This window comes from Typopeltis vanoorti, chromosome 9 (genome assembly GCF_054136105.1).
Source record: "Typopeltis vanoorti isolate ZY-2024b chromosome 9, IOZ_Tvanoo_1.0, whole genome shotgun sequence".
NCBI lineage: Eukaryota > Metazoa > Arthropoda > Arachnida > Uropygi > Thelyphonidae > Typopeltis > Typopeltis vanoorti.
In genome coordinates, this window is record NC_143557.1 from 79,506,594 (window position 1) to 79,521,821 (window position 15,228).

At 34.7% G+C, this 15,228-nt stretch overlaps 1 long non-coding RNA gene across 1 annotated transcript; it reads right to left on the reverse strand.

Annotated features, from left to right (window-relative positions):
• Nucleotides 1-4,271: 4,271 nt before the first annotated feature.
• Nucleotides 4,272-10,352, reverse strand: LOC150103182 (uncharacterized). The gene is made up of 2 exons (XR_016548778.1): nucleotides 10,151-10,352; nucleotides 4,272-4,494 (listed from the first exon to the last, which is right to left on the reverse strand). It is a non-coding gene; the product is annotated as an uncharacterized LOC150103182 (long non-coding RNA).
• Between the last annotated feature and the right edge of the window lie 4,876 nt (nucleotides 10,353-15,228).

A 15,228-nucleotide genomic window follows, 5' to 3' on the forward strand; every position in this document is an offset into this window, starting at 1 on the left:
TTTTTTTTTTTTTTTAAACTTGGTTGAAGGGACCAAGAAGAGATGGAGAATATACGCACTCAATAGCACTGGCCTCGTGGCGTTTGCTGCTTCCGTTGTGATGCAAACCAAATCAAATATCTCTGCACTACATTTTCTTCTGTACAGATAGTGCTTTGCATCTTGGACATCCCACAGTATCAGGCTCTCTCTTTTTCTTTATTTTTTTTTCATGTTTGTATAAAATGTTCACTGTTTTTGTCCAAAATAGACCAACTTGGATCCTATGGCACCTGTACATTCCAGGATGAAGAGAGGGAAGAGAGGAACCTTAGAAGAGCGAGTAAGGGTTGTGAAAGAGGATGGAACACGATTGTGTATTGTGGATAATCCGGATTATTTGTTTTCATTATAAGGCCATCAATCCCACATCTATGGAACTGATAGTCTTATAGCTAAAACAAATAAGTGCTGTGATGACAACAGCAAACTTTTAATTAAATTTCTATCTGATTCATATACATTAGATGTATGTCTTTTTGTTGCTATTAAACTTGAATGAAATAATCCATTGCTGCCCATTTACTATTAATCCTCTCAACGTATCAAAAATTATGTCTCTTCAGGTGATTCTTGATTTTTCTTTAAATGTAACGCCAAACACAAGAGGTTGCTCAACCTGTTCGAAGTGGTAGTATTGTCCTTTTGAAATACGAGAGAAATTGCTCAAGGAAAAAAGCAAATGATACCATATTGGGTTTCCTTGCCTCTGTTAATTGCGTGTTCTCTGACCCATATATCTGTTTTGCAGGGAAGAAAACATACCCCCCCCCCTCCCAGTATGGGACCGGTTAAACTCATTTCGTTATATCTTTATTAATATTCCTCTCGTCTTAGCCGATTTCGAACTCAAACCAAAAGGCTTGGCACTTGCATCTGAAAGGGATAAAATGGAAGAAGTAGCATCGAGAATTTCGGAATAAATAAATCGAGCCATTTCTGCCAAATAGTCATAAAACAATCGGGCTAACTGCCAGATAACATTACTGTAGTTCAAAGCATGCTAAATAGTAGGTAACAAGAAAACATTCCATTATACTGTTCTCGCAGCTGAGACAGTATAAACAATAGTAGTCACGTTCATGTTAATACAACCGCTTTCTTTTTGCTGACATGTTGTTACTAATCGTTCGGCTAACAGCGGTACGAAAAGCAAATTGGCCAATCTCATTACAGTTGTTATGTGAACGTAGCCTGCCTTTGTTTACGCCCACCATCTCAGCTACGTAAACAAAGGTAAAGTAGAATCGTCGACTTTATATATCATTCATTCAGATTCGTGGGCTTGTGTAACAGAGAACTAACTGGAGTACAACTGTGTACTGTGCCGTCGCAATTTTCATTGCATGCAAAATATAGTATAGACTGGAGAGAACAGAATGCATACATCAATATAAAACATATAATTTTAGGCGTATATTTAGATTTGTGAATTCGAAATAATATAAAGTTGTTTTGTTAGATCAGTTGGTAAAAGAAAAGAAAGAGAAACAGAGAAATGGGAATTTCTATGGAATTAGCTTTAAATTCTCTGGAAGCATCAAAGGATTTGTCTATAAAAATAACCTTGTCTCCGAATGGGAGGAGTGGTCATGCAGCATTGATCTAGGAAATGGAATAAGCATGTGGAATTTGGTTAAGAAAGGATATATGCTGAATTACGGAAATGGTGATTACTACAAAGTTAAGAGAGAGAGCTCGGAGCAGTGCCATGCCATAAGAAATTGTAATAGAATGATGTTAACAGTGTTCATTTGTACATTAATGATATGGGAAATTATTAAGGTGAAATATCCAGTTGTTTGAAGATGATGCAAAACTTGGAAAGATAGTAGTTAATAAAGGTGATGTAAGATTATCTAATGTGACTGACAGTGTGGACAGAAGATAATGATTTCAAGTTTAATGTGACAAAGTGTAAGGTTATGCACTTTGGGATCAAAAGATTGAAAGTTGTGCATTACATTAACGGAAATGCCTGTTGAAAATTGACGAGGTTAGGATAATGGTGGACCGGGAGTTGAAGTTTAAAGGGCATATTGCAAAAGTGAGCGGAATACCTCAAATGATTAATAAGACGGTGGAAAATGTATTGAAAACAGTAGAGATAATCCTTATAAAGAGATTGGTAAGATTCATTATAAGACTATGATTCGCCACATCTTCAGTACTGTGTACAGATTTGTCACCTGGGTTTTTGGGGGATCGGGAGATGGTGAAGAAGATTCAGAGGTGAGTGACCAATATGATGACTGGTCTGCAGATTGTCCCCTGCGAGGATATACTGAAAATATGTCGGTTACAAAGTTTAGTTCATATGTAGGAAAGAGAAGGAACGATTGAGACAGGTAAGATGTTACAGAGATTCTATACGATTGGTGCAGAATTTTTCCAGTACATGACAGAACAGGAAAGAACAAGGGGTCACTCCTGAAGGCTGTCTAAGAGTGTGGTTAACAAGGACGTGAGGAGTAGATTGCTTGTTTGAAGAGTGGCGAATGAGTCGAGTGGGTTTGCCAAAGGCAGTTCTGAGTGCTTTATCAGTGAATGAGTGAGTTGAAGGAGAGATATGATCATATCGTGTGAATAATAGTTAGTGTGGGCTTCTAGCGATGACTCTTCGAACTTCATGGAGGTTCCTTGTAATAATAATAATTAGAAGAACTATGTTTTATTGCAGCTATTATTTTTTCACTTCAGAGCTCAAAGTAATGAAAAAAACCTTTCGTAGAGATGCTGCTACTAAATGTCAAATCGACGTACTTTATTGAAAACTGAATGACTATACTGTTGGTCTCGAAATGAATTCGAGACCAACAGTAGAGCCATGTTGACTGTATTATATACTGTATCATACTTAATATTCAGGGATCTTCTTCATGAAATTAAACATATCTAATAGTAACCTTCTATTTCAAGCTTCAAAACTCTGGTTAACAATTCTGGGCTTTATTTCCCTCTGATGCTATGCGATAAGGCACTTGTATTCTAAATGAACTATTTTATTACAAATAATCATATTTAAAAAAACATTAATATGAATTTCATATGAAATAAAAATTAAGTAGCAAAATAAATGTTAATCACAAAAAACAGCGGCGTGTCTTTGGTGTACTCAATAAACAAAAAACGAATACATAAATAATGAATTTCAAAACTTTTGTTAATACAGATATTTCTTGCAACATTAACCCTCATACGAATGAATTCTAATTAACAAAAACAAACACTTGAATTCGCACAGCCATTGTATTTCTTAATTTTTCACAATTAGCACTATATTCTTTCTCCTTTTTATAGCTGCTGTTTTTGCGACCGCTCATTTATTTTATTTATTTATTTTATTTTATTTTTCGTACGCATTTGTTAATTTCCTTTTTATGGTGTGCATAACAACCACACGTTGACTGATGATTTTTATCTTTGGTTGAGGAAGCGATGAGAGTGCAACTAGTGTAAAAAATTAATAATAATAATTACTATCACAGTTATCCTACTAAGACTTCCAAATAGATTTGCTTCCCCCCCCCTTGTTAATAGACATCAGCAATGCATTTCGCCTCTTCGCTCCTGCATAGATTGAAAGTAATGGACTTGTTTCCTATCCGTTCATCTACCAGCTGCGACATAGAGGAAAGTAGACATGAACGTGTTTAGGATGCCAAACAACCCCGTGAGTGAAAGCGTGTGTAGTTTACACTCTCCTGTTATTCTTTATCAACTGGACTTCCGTTCGTATTTATCAACACTGATTATCACCTACATAAAAAAAGGCTATAATCCCTCCGCATTATTGCTAAAGAAGGCGACTCTATAAACTTACCGAATCGTTACACGAAGTACCAAAGGAAGGACAGTGGCGCACTCAGGATTTAATCTTGGGGGGGGGGGGGTTCAGTAGACGATTTCAGAATACACACTACGCATCGCATACGCCCTATGACTAAGCATCTGCAATGATCGCTAATTCATAAGTAGTATAGAAACAGAAGACACGACACAACATAAATAAAAAAAATTATTTTAATTAAGGAAATATTTTTGGAAAATTTTCTAGGGTTTTTTCCCATTTTTCTTTGGGGTGGGGGTGCCAGGGCTCTCTGGGTGCGCCACTGCCAAAGGATACAGTATTTGGTATTTTAATACTCCACAGCGCTAAATCTTTTTACAAGTACCAATATCAAGAAGCATCTGAAAAGGTTTTTATTTTTGTTTTATTTATTTATTCGTCATCCTTGAGAGTTGTAAGCTTATATTTTACATTTTATTATTTTTAACATGTTATACAAGTTTGAGTTTTACATTAATAGATGCAAAGTAATTAAATCTTAATTTTTCAAACGAATATCTCCAAATGCGAGAAATGAAAATGGGACCAAATATCTTTCAATGCCTTTCAAGCCATCACATAGCTCTTACTTTGTACCATTTCGAAACGTTTTGATTCGAATCCAGCTAAAAATAGTCAAGATATAAAATCAAATTAAAATGGTTGAATTAATCCAAATCCTTAGTATCAAAATGATTGAATAAATTTGAATAACAATTCGAAATAGCAAATTTCATTAAAATCAGTCAAAGCAGAATTTTTCCCCACAATTTTTTTAAAAAGAATTTTCGAATGTGTTAGGTCCATCTTGATTTCTTTATGACATAGTCATGTATATATTTTACGAATCGCAAAACTCTCCTCAGACTGCACTGAGGTTTTTTTTTTTTTTTTTTAATACCAAACAGTTATCGAACATTTAATATATAGTCTAGTCAACTCACGTTCTGTCTGGCAAAATTTCTTTTTAGTCAGCTTATCTACAGAGGTCTGAAATTGTGTCCTAAACTATCCATACAGAACCAATGAGTCAGCTACGTTCATTGCGATGATTACAAATTACCTCGCAACTGTCTGATAAGGGTAACTTATGTATCGTCTTCAAAATTTCGTAACAGTAAATTCACCGTCTCGTCAAGGTTCTGGGGATTTTAAACGTAATAACGTGTTTTTGCTTGAAGTAAAGGTCAATTCCGTTTGCACTTTTTCACACTCTTTCTCTCCTATTACGTAAGTCTGCATGCTGTAATTTACATCATCGTGACCATCGCTCAAGGAAGGCACGCACAGCGTCTGCCAACCGATGTCAACTTACTGGGACAACTGACATCTAAGGTGATAGTTTTTTCCCTCATTTAATGACTTCTTTAAAGGTAAAAGTTTTAATATTTACCTGAAATACTTCACACAGTGGATTAGTTATGAAATTTTATCTTTATGGCAAAACTTTCCTGAACAACACATTATCGCCAAAATCTAATCAGACAGTAGTAAACACGTGAGACGCCCTCTAACGGTAATTAATTGTAATGCACAACAACACTAAAACTTCTAGCTTCTAGCGATGTTCAATTGTCAGATGCAGAACGAATGAAACGGTGTGTATTCTGTGGAATGCAGTCTACTTAGATCTTAATAACTTAAAACTATATCATGTTCTATACTAAACGAATTTATGAAATAATAATTGTGGTTTTTAAGCTCTGGGACATTGCCAGATGATCTCGATTCTTTTCATCAGCACTTCAAATTTGGACTCGGCATATTGGACTCGGTCGAATTGTTGAACTATATTTATGGACACAGTGATTGAACTTAGAAGGTCAAAGCTCGGTGGTGGTTCTTCCATAGAGTTATTATGTTAAAACAAGATGTTGTTTTCAATGAGCTGAAACATATTTTACTAAACTTTCCTCTTGTGTTAAATCTTTTATTTTATTTTATTTTTTAATACGTCCAGGCATGCTGGAAAAACTGAGCCACACGCAAGTTGTACAAATCGTATACTATAGGAATAAATGACAAAGATGCAAGAGTTCCTATGTCATTTAATTAATTTAATATGTTATTTTTGTTTATATTTGGAACACTGTACTTCTAAACAAATTTTCCCATCTTCTATAAATAATATTCAATGTAGCTGGACAACTAATTATACCAAACTATCGCACGGTACTTGAATTGCATGTAACAAATATTGTTTGAGACTGAGTTCATTTGCTTTAACTTTGAGAAGGATAAACCTATCTCAGACTTTGTAAATTTTAAAATGAAAAACATAAAAATTTAAACTTAAACTCTTTATATATGATTAAATGACTATTAAATGAGTTCAATACGGTTTCGTATATTGTTGTAGCCGATCTGGTTGGCTAGCCGCAGCATTTGGATAGCATTTCTGCCCTCCAACCAATATGCTGGCTGTTCGAATTACTCTGCAGCATGAATATTTGTAAGTCATTAATGCCAAAAATTATCCAAAAGAATATATTATTATTATTATTATTATTATTATTATTATTATTATTTTATTGACATAATTGATACATAGTCAAAACAATATATCATTTAAACAACAACATGACTGGGTATACAGAGCAATTCACATTCTACCCAAGAATCTAAGAATAGTCCGTCAGGTAGAGTCGTAAAATATCGACTGTTCCAAGTAATGCTGTTTTTTGTAGGTCACTTCGTTGATGTTTAATTGCTGTAAATATTTGGATAGCTTCTTTGAAGTTGCACCAAGTGCACCGATAATTATTGGGATGACTTTGTTGTGTTTAAGCCACAGCCGGCCAACTTTGATTATTATTATTATTATTATTATTATTATTATTATTATTATTATTATTATTATTATATGAACATGCAAAGCGATTTAAATATAAGTATTTCATTTCTTTTAAGAAACAAATTGAGATCAAGAATTCTTGTCCTATTTTTAAAGAAAATATAAAATTAGAAATCATTACGCATTTACTACTATATATAGTGCAAGTGTTTCTAAAATCAGCACTGTGTTGTTTATTCATATACACTGTGAATTTATTTGAACAACATTCAGTTGTTTCCGTAACACCTTTGATTAGATAAGCATGCTGATAACATTACATTATTAGTATACTGCAACAGACAGTCGGATGAACATTAATGCGCGTGCGTGTAATCTCTCGCCTATGTAATTTATAAAAGCATTTTCTAAATTAACTTTCATTCCGACTAATGATGTTCATTAAAAATGTATTTAAATACTCATTAAAAAGGCGAAAATTCATTTAAAAGTTTTCTTTACCAGTCAAGTTAATACTAAACATAAAGTGCTATAGCTATGTCTGTTCAGATTGGAATATTTAATCGAATGTATATATAGCGTACATAAGGCTCATATTTATAAATATCCCATGTTAAAAAAAAGATTAATTATTGTTAATTGTACGAGTACAGCTATATTTTAATGTATAAGAACGAATTAATGGTTCTATAATACGTCTTGCATAACCTTCTATTATGCTCTATTATTATTATCTTGTCTATATTTATCTTCTTCTATTATTATACTGAATAGCTTCATTAGAAGCTATTCGGTATAATTTTTATAACGACTATCGATTGGGTAAATGAATTTAAGAGATATTTACTAGCGGGCGATAAATACAGAACAACAACTGTGTTTCACGCTTAAATTTCAAGCAATGTTTAGTAGCAGCCAGTAACTTTTAAATGCATACTTTTTGTTCTAAATTAGAAATATTAGTTTATTTTCACAATTTAATAATGTCACGTTAATGGTGTATGGCCGAGAAGATAGCAGGTGTTGCCGAAATAAAGATTGCAGTTTTTTTTAATAACAATGGCGGAGTATTATTTGATAGTATTATTCAGTAATGAGAGACTTGAAGAGATAGAGACTAGAAACTTTCTGGTTTCGTTTTCTTAGAAAACTTCATCGGGTGCATAACATACAAAAATATTCAGAATACAGCAGAACATTGCTGGTTTGATGGGTGAAGCACTAATGCTTTTCATATTCGCCTTTGTCTGTGAGGGAGGTTCTTTGAGTGGAGTGTTATTGAGCTCTAGACTCGCCCTGTGAGGGCGTTGAGATTTGCTGCATTCAGCTGAGCTTAAGATTGAGTTGGGTCTTTTATATTGGTAGTATTCTGCTTCATTGTAGTCCGAAGCTTGTTTGATCAGCGGTGGATGATTACTTGCCTTGATGAAGAACTTGTCTACTAGATCATGGAGAAAGGAGGAAATGTAAGGAATGTTGACTTCTCTGTGAATCTGGGAGTTTCTTATGAACTATGGGGCATACAGAATCATCCTCAGGCATTTGTTCTGTATCCTCTGCAGTTTTTGAATATTTGTATTCGAAGCATGGCTCCAAGCAGGAGATACGTAAGTGATGACTGGACGTATTACCATGTTATATATAAGTAGTTTGTTACGTAATCCAGCTTGCTTCTTCTGTTGATCATGGGGTAGAGTTCAGCGATTGCTTTAGATGTCTTCGAGCCAATGAGTTTAATATGATTGTTGAATTTAAGTTATTTTGTCAAATATCACGCCTAGGTATTTAACTTCGGTCTGCCATAGAATCTCGACTCCTAATAGGTGAATGTCATTCTTTCCCTGGACCTTCTTTTTGGAAAACATTATAGCTGTACTTTTTGGGGGTTTACTTGAATCCTCCATCAGCCACTTTTCTAATATATGAATACTGTTTTGGAGCCTGCTGATTGCCAGTTGGGGGCTGAGTGATCTTCCTAGTACAGCGGTGTCATCTGCATATAATGTAGTGATAGTAGTACTAGGGTTTTGGGGAATGTCAGCTATGCAAATTGAAAATAGCAGGGGAAGGGGAGGCTAGAGAGAAAGAGAGAGAGAGAGCCCTGAGGCACACTAAAGTTCCATAGCTTGTCAAAAGCCTTTGCAACATCTGTGAACCTCCTGCAGCTGTATGGAGGTTCCAATTGTAGCCTTTTGTGATTTTCACAACCAACCTATGTATCTGTTGTACAGTATAATGCAAATTGCTCGTTTGGAATGATTCCTAACTTGTCCGTTTCAGAGTGAAGCCTTGTGAATATAACTTTTTCAGCGACCTTACCAAGACAGGGTAGGAGGCTGATAGGCCTGTAGCTTTCTGGGAGTTGGGGGTTCTTTCCAATCTTTTTGATCTGGATGATGTTGGGGGAAGCAATGATGAATGTAAAAATCTCACCAGAAATACTTTGTGGACAATGCCTACAAAGTAACCTACGGTCGGAAACGACTGGAAGGGAAAACCAGGCCATTTGTGCTATCACTTTTCGCAATTCTGATGTAATGATCGCAAATTCATAGTGCTTTTTTAAATTCAGAAGAATTTATATATCAACAAAGTTCCATGAGTTAGCAACTGGTGGCCAAAATAACAGGGGAAGAAAAAGAAAGAAATTAAATATTTTTTTTTAAATCTTTCACAAATTCCCTAAAACTTTCATCTGCTAATACTGATTTGATATATTTCGAAATCTATACAGCAGCTTAACTATAGCTTAAGAGTCTCAAAAGTCGCGACCGAAAATATTTGTTGTTTTTCTTGTTGTTATTTGCTTCATGATATATACATCGCACCATTGGGAAGAGCTGCAGTTAAAAACTTTGGATGTGGCCGACATCTACATGGTATGTGGTCCGAAGATTGATTTAACACAACCTTTGCTCTTGAAAATTCTGTGTTCTGGAGTGAATTTATTTTATTTTTGTCCGCAAGCAACGGTACAGCATACGAGAATTTTTTTTGTTAAATAAAAAATCTTTTTTTTTTCAATAATTTATTAATAATAATTTAATTTAAAATTCGGTTTTATCGATCCTTTTTCTCCAAGAACAATACATCCAATTAAACATTTTGAAATAAATTCCTAATAAAATAATAATTTTGAAATAAAAGCACACTGATCATTAGATATGTTTCGGTATAATTTTTATTTGTTAACTTTCATTTCTATTTTAATTTGATTTCATTTTGAAGATTCTACTAACGGCGAAATAACAACCGTACACACAGGAATGCTTTCGAGTAGAACAGAGGCGTAGCTAAGGGGGGGGGGGGGGGGAGGTCTATCCCGGGCGACACTTTGAGCCTTTTTGAACTTTTGCAGTTAATTCTAAAATGCAGTCTCGATAACTCATTTCCAAATTTGTAATCCTACTGCGAATTCTCCTCACAATTGCTGTAAGTATTGCTAGTTGTGAGAGAAGTTTTTCTAAATAAAATCGATTAAGAATTACATTCCTATGAAACAGACTTCGCCAATGTCATCGACGATTTTGCTAACAGAAAAGCAAGAAAAATAACATTTTAGAATGTTGAAATTAAATTTTTACTTCAAAAATAAACATAGTGTTTTAATTTATTTCCCTATACGTCATTTTAACTTTTTGTAGTATTTTTGGTGTGTATTGATGAGAGTGGGCGGCAAACTCAGGGATCGCCCCGGGCGGCAAAAGCTCTAGCTACACCACTGGAGTAGAATAAAAAAAAAGAATCTTATCAGTGGTGATAATATTTATCAACTTGTTCAATTTCGCCATATCTTTAGATTCGTATATTTGTACGATAAACTTTACTTTCGTTTTGACTTTTCTGCCGAACTCTCGAGTGTTTTAACTTCCAGCTACTGTATATAGCATATTCTATATCGCTTATCCATTATCTTTAAATGAATAATAATACTTATCATTAACTCGCAAATCAGGGCAAGACAGTTGTATCAATAATCCCTCCCACAAAAAGGCATTTCAAATCTCTTTTAGTTTACAAATATGTTACCTCATATGAAACTTTAACGCAGCTTTATTTAATATATAAGCCGACATATATTGCTGACAGAACAATGACGTTGCTCAAGTGACACAAGTCTGAGCCACCTTTTTCAAGTTTGATTTGAATGAAATTACGATCCACATGTCGTTGTAATAATTACACGTTTTATTTTTCCTGTCAATTTTCCTGTTCTGTAGAAGTAAAACTCCTATTTTATTTATTTATTTTGTAGCTTCCTCTAGATAGAATTCCAGCTAGCACTCTTTTTAGTTGAAGTTAAACATCTCGTCTCTCTTTCGATGGCATCCTTTTCCAAGAGGTGCTCATCATATATGCACATCAAGAGTACATAAAGGGATAAGTTCCTGGTTGTTGTTCTTTCAGAATTATGGCCGAAGCAGCTATCAGTCAGTGTACTACGTTTGTTAAATTGCACATGTTCTTTTCCTACCAGTTTGCATGTTTTGCGGGATGAAAAACCGAGTTTTTTCCCGAAGGAACTGTCTTCGGAAATAACGTGATCTACTGTCCACCACCCGTAAACTGAGAGAGAGAGAGAGAGAGAGTGAAAGGAAAAGATAAAAAAATGTTACTTCCGTATGAGATTGGCTAACCTATCTTCAACTGCAAAAGATTTTTATAAAACATTCCTTCTCATCACGACGAGAATCGAACTCAGATCATCATGAATGTTTTCCCATTTTCCTAAGGTGTGCAATACATATTTAACATCGTAAACAACCTTTGCCAGGTGCAACTTGAGGTGGATGTTTGTTTTAGTGTTATTGGGTCAATGATATCCCGGATGAGATATTCGATGGATGATTTTTTTTTTTAATTTTTTTTTTATCCATAGGTTTTTTTATTTTTATTGGGACATCGTTTTGACACAACACGTTCCGTTGGACTTTGTTAAGTTAATATTGTGGTTTTTATTCAATGGCTTAAAATTTTCATAAATTTCTGCATCACTTCAGGCCTTTTGGTCAGTGCTATATTGTTCCTCTGTTACGGAAACTGTTAAAAACTACAGTGAACTTCGGTTTTAAGTTTTTTGAGATTTCTATTGAGAACTCATCATAGCTTGGATCTTTCCTGTTATTAAAGACTTTGACTGCTCCAAAATATCGTTCTGTATCTGTTGTGAAATATCTCCACTTGCCTATCCTTCGTGTTTATTGTTTTTCTGGCCATATGTATTACCGTATATAATGTTGCACAGCGTCGTAATTAGCATTAGCACGTTCCCACGTGTTTTTATTTAAATATTAGATAAGTGAAAAAGAAACATAATAATCTTAATTGTAATATCATATGACTTTAAATATTTTTAACATGTTCATTGCCAATCACGCGATATCGCGCGATGCGAGTTCTCACCAAACGGCCGATCACGCGTTATCGCGTTGACGTCGCTAACTAAATAAAAAAATAAAAAAAATTTGGCCACCACACGAAATTCCAATTTTCAGCTTGGCAATGAAAGTGTTAAAGTTAGAATATTATCATCTCGGACTTGGTCTGCAGAGAGTACATGGCATCTTCACTGTCTAATGTGGATTGTAAAGACCTGCTTATCGGAGGCCTGTGGGTTGATCGAGTTCAAAGTTTGGTATTCTCTTACCTTTAGACTACCTACGGTACCAATGATTTGCAACCATTCTTGAGCGGATTTCTTTAATGTTTCCTATATAGCGATTATTTATTACATCTTATTCCTAAATTACGAAAAGCGAACCAAACATCTATCTAAAATCTCTATCTCTTACCAAGATAGCATGTTGACTCACCATTTTAACCTTTATCAGAGCTTTTATAATTATGGAAGCAGCGGGGTTTTCCTTCCAGAAACTCAAGTTTTTTCATCCCGAAAAACATACTCGATTTACGGACATAATACATTAATACAATAATAATCATAATACAATACATAATACAATAATAATCCAAATCAACCGACCAACTCACCATTTTAAGTTCGATGTACTAACATACGTTTTCTATAAATAGAAATTTAGAAAACCAAAGTATATGGGAATGAATTCTCATTTTTCTATGAAAATCAACAGTTTGTTTATTCAACTGTTTTGAAAGCAGAAAACAATACAGTTTAAAAAAACATGCTAACATCTTTTATTCCTAATAGGAAGTAGAGTAGGTCGTTTTAGTCCTATTAACGTTTCAAGACTAGGTGGTAGTTCAGTCACCACTGGTAGCCAATCAGAGATAGCTAGCCAAAGACTATCACTAATTATAAACGGCATCCAGTGAAGAGAGGGAAGACATGCCGCCATCTCGTGCTCCCTAACCCTAACAGAGTATATAAAAAAAAAATAAATAAAATAAAATAAATAAATCAGCTGACGCTTTTTTTATTCCCTTATAGGGAGTAGGCAAGGCCTTTATACCTATCTAGCTTTCAGAGACTGAATGGGCTGTTCAATTCCCACCGTTAGCCAATCAGAGATAGCTGGCCCATGTCTATCATTAATTATAGCGGCCACTGATGAAGAGACCGGCAAACAAGTGCTGTTATCTCTTGGTACCTAATCATAACAGGATATGTTACATTACTGTCTGAAATAATATGCGTACTACGGTCGATTTCTTGAGTTTATGGGACGAAAATCCCGAGTTTCCGTGAGAAAAAACCCGCTTGCCTGTGCCAGAGATCGACTAACTCGAGAACCGGTCGAAGATAGGCTTAGACCGGTTCCTGAGTTAATCGATCTCTGGCATGGGCAAGGTTCTACGGTCGATTTTCTTGGGTTTAAGGAACGATAAAACCCTGGAGAAAAAAATCTCCCTTGTCCATTCTCGAGATTAACTAACTCGGAAAAACGATCGAACAAATTGTTAAAGAAAGTTCATCTAGTCGGCGACTAGATTCGAACTCAAAATAATTTTTTTAGGGCCTAGCGCTATGTATGCACGTGCCATTTCCACAGAACTACACAGACCCTGACATTTGTACAAACGCCATTTATTTCATTGCTAACCTTTCCACCTTTGGACAAAAGCCATGGTCTTTGTTCAAAGGTGACAAATTAGCGAAGCAGTCTGCTGTAGAGCGAAAAATGGTGGAATCCATACTGGCAACCACTAATTAACTGATAGGTCTTCAGTAGGGAAAGATAGTGGTTGTTGATGATCTTCTCCATCACTTTCGAGAATATTAAATGAGAAAGAAGGTCATCAACAACTACATTTTCTGCCTGAGAACCTAATAATTTAATTATTGATTGCAGTATCGATTCCGCCATTCTCATTCTATAGCACACCACCTCACTAACTTTTCCATCTTTGAATTTTATCTTCAAAATAAATTTTTAAAAAATTCTCAGAGTTCACTGGCCTGTGATAAGAGTTGTAGAAAAACAACTCTTATCACAGAAAAACAAGTTAATTAATAGTAAATGTATATTAGTTATGCGTGCTGGTTTATATCGGTTATACTTATTGCCTCAAGAATTTACAGTTAATTTATTGCTTAATTGGGAAACATGTGAGAATTAATTAAATTTGGAATTGCTTTTCCTGAATGTAAATGTAGTTGCAAAATAACATGTTTTATTTTGTGCACTGAATTTTTAATTATGAAATCATTGCTTTATACTTCTGTTTATTTAGAAATTTTATATTATCAGTATTTCTGTACATTATTAAATATTATTAAATAGCTCCATACACTTCCTATATGTGGATTATTATTTAAGAAATCATCCGAGTATTATGCGCAGTAACGAATAAATTAATACGAACACTCACATTTTAAAGAAAAATTTTAATTTCTCAAGAAAATAAGTACAACATTCAATTCCAACTTTACCTAATAATGTATGTGTGCTTCTCTGTTCCTAATAAGTTCATTATTTCGCTCATGCATGGACTCTACCAACATAGAGCACATTTTTCTTATTTCTGCATCTCGAAACCACACTTTTATAAAGGATTATATTAAGTTATCCTTTGTATCACGATTTAATTTTCCAAGTCGCTTTTTCACTATGGCCCACAAATTTTCTATTGGGTTAATGTCAGGAGAGTTACCTGACCACTGAAACAATTTGATGTTGTAAGTTTTGAGAAATTCTTTCGCTCTTTTGAAGTGTAGCGTGGAGCGAGATCCTGTTGGAAGATGAGTTCTTTGTCTTTCTGAATCTGTGGGACCACTCTTTTCTCCAATATTTATGGTATTAGTCACTTTTTATCATACCGTCAACAGGCTCACAAGTGATCCTGGACCGTCATGTGTAAAACAATCCCAGAAGATCTTTTTAACTGGGGGTTTAGGAGTTTGTTAAAGGTGACATAGGCTACTCGCTCTCCTTGGACAAAGAAATGGCCCTCAATTGAGAATATGACCTTCTTCCACTCCTCAACAGTTCAATCTTTGTACACTTTTGCCCATTGGAGTCTCTTTTATCATAGCCTTCGTCAACAGTTGGCTCTTTTTTTTTTTTTTTTTGTCTGTGGGCAGTCCAATAATCTTCGATGGAAAAAACATCAATCCCACTAGCTGCCAAGTCTCTACTTAAGTCTG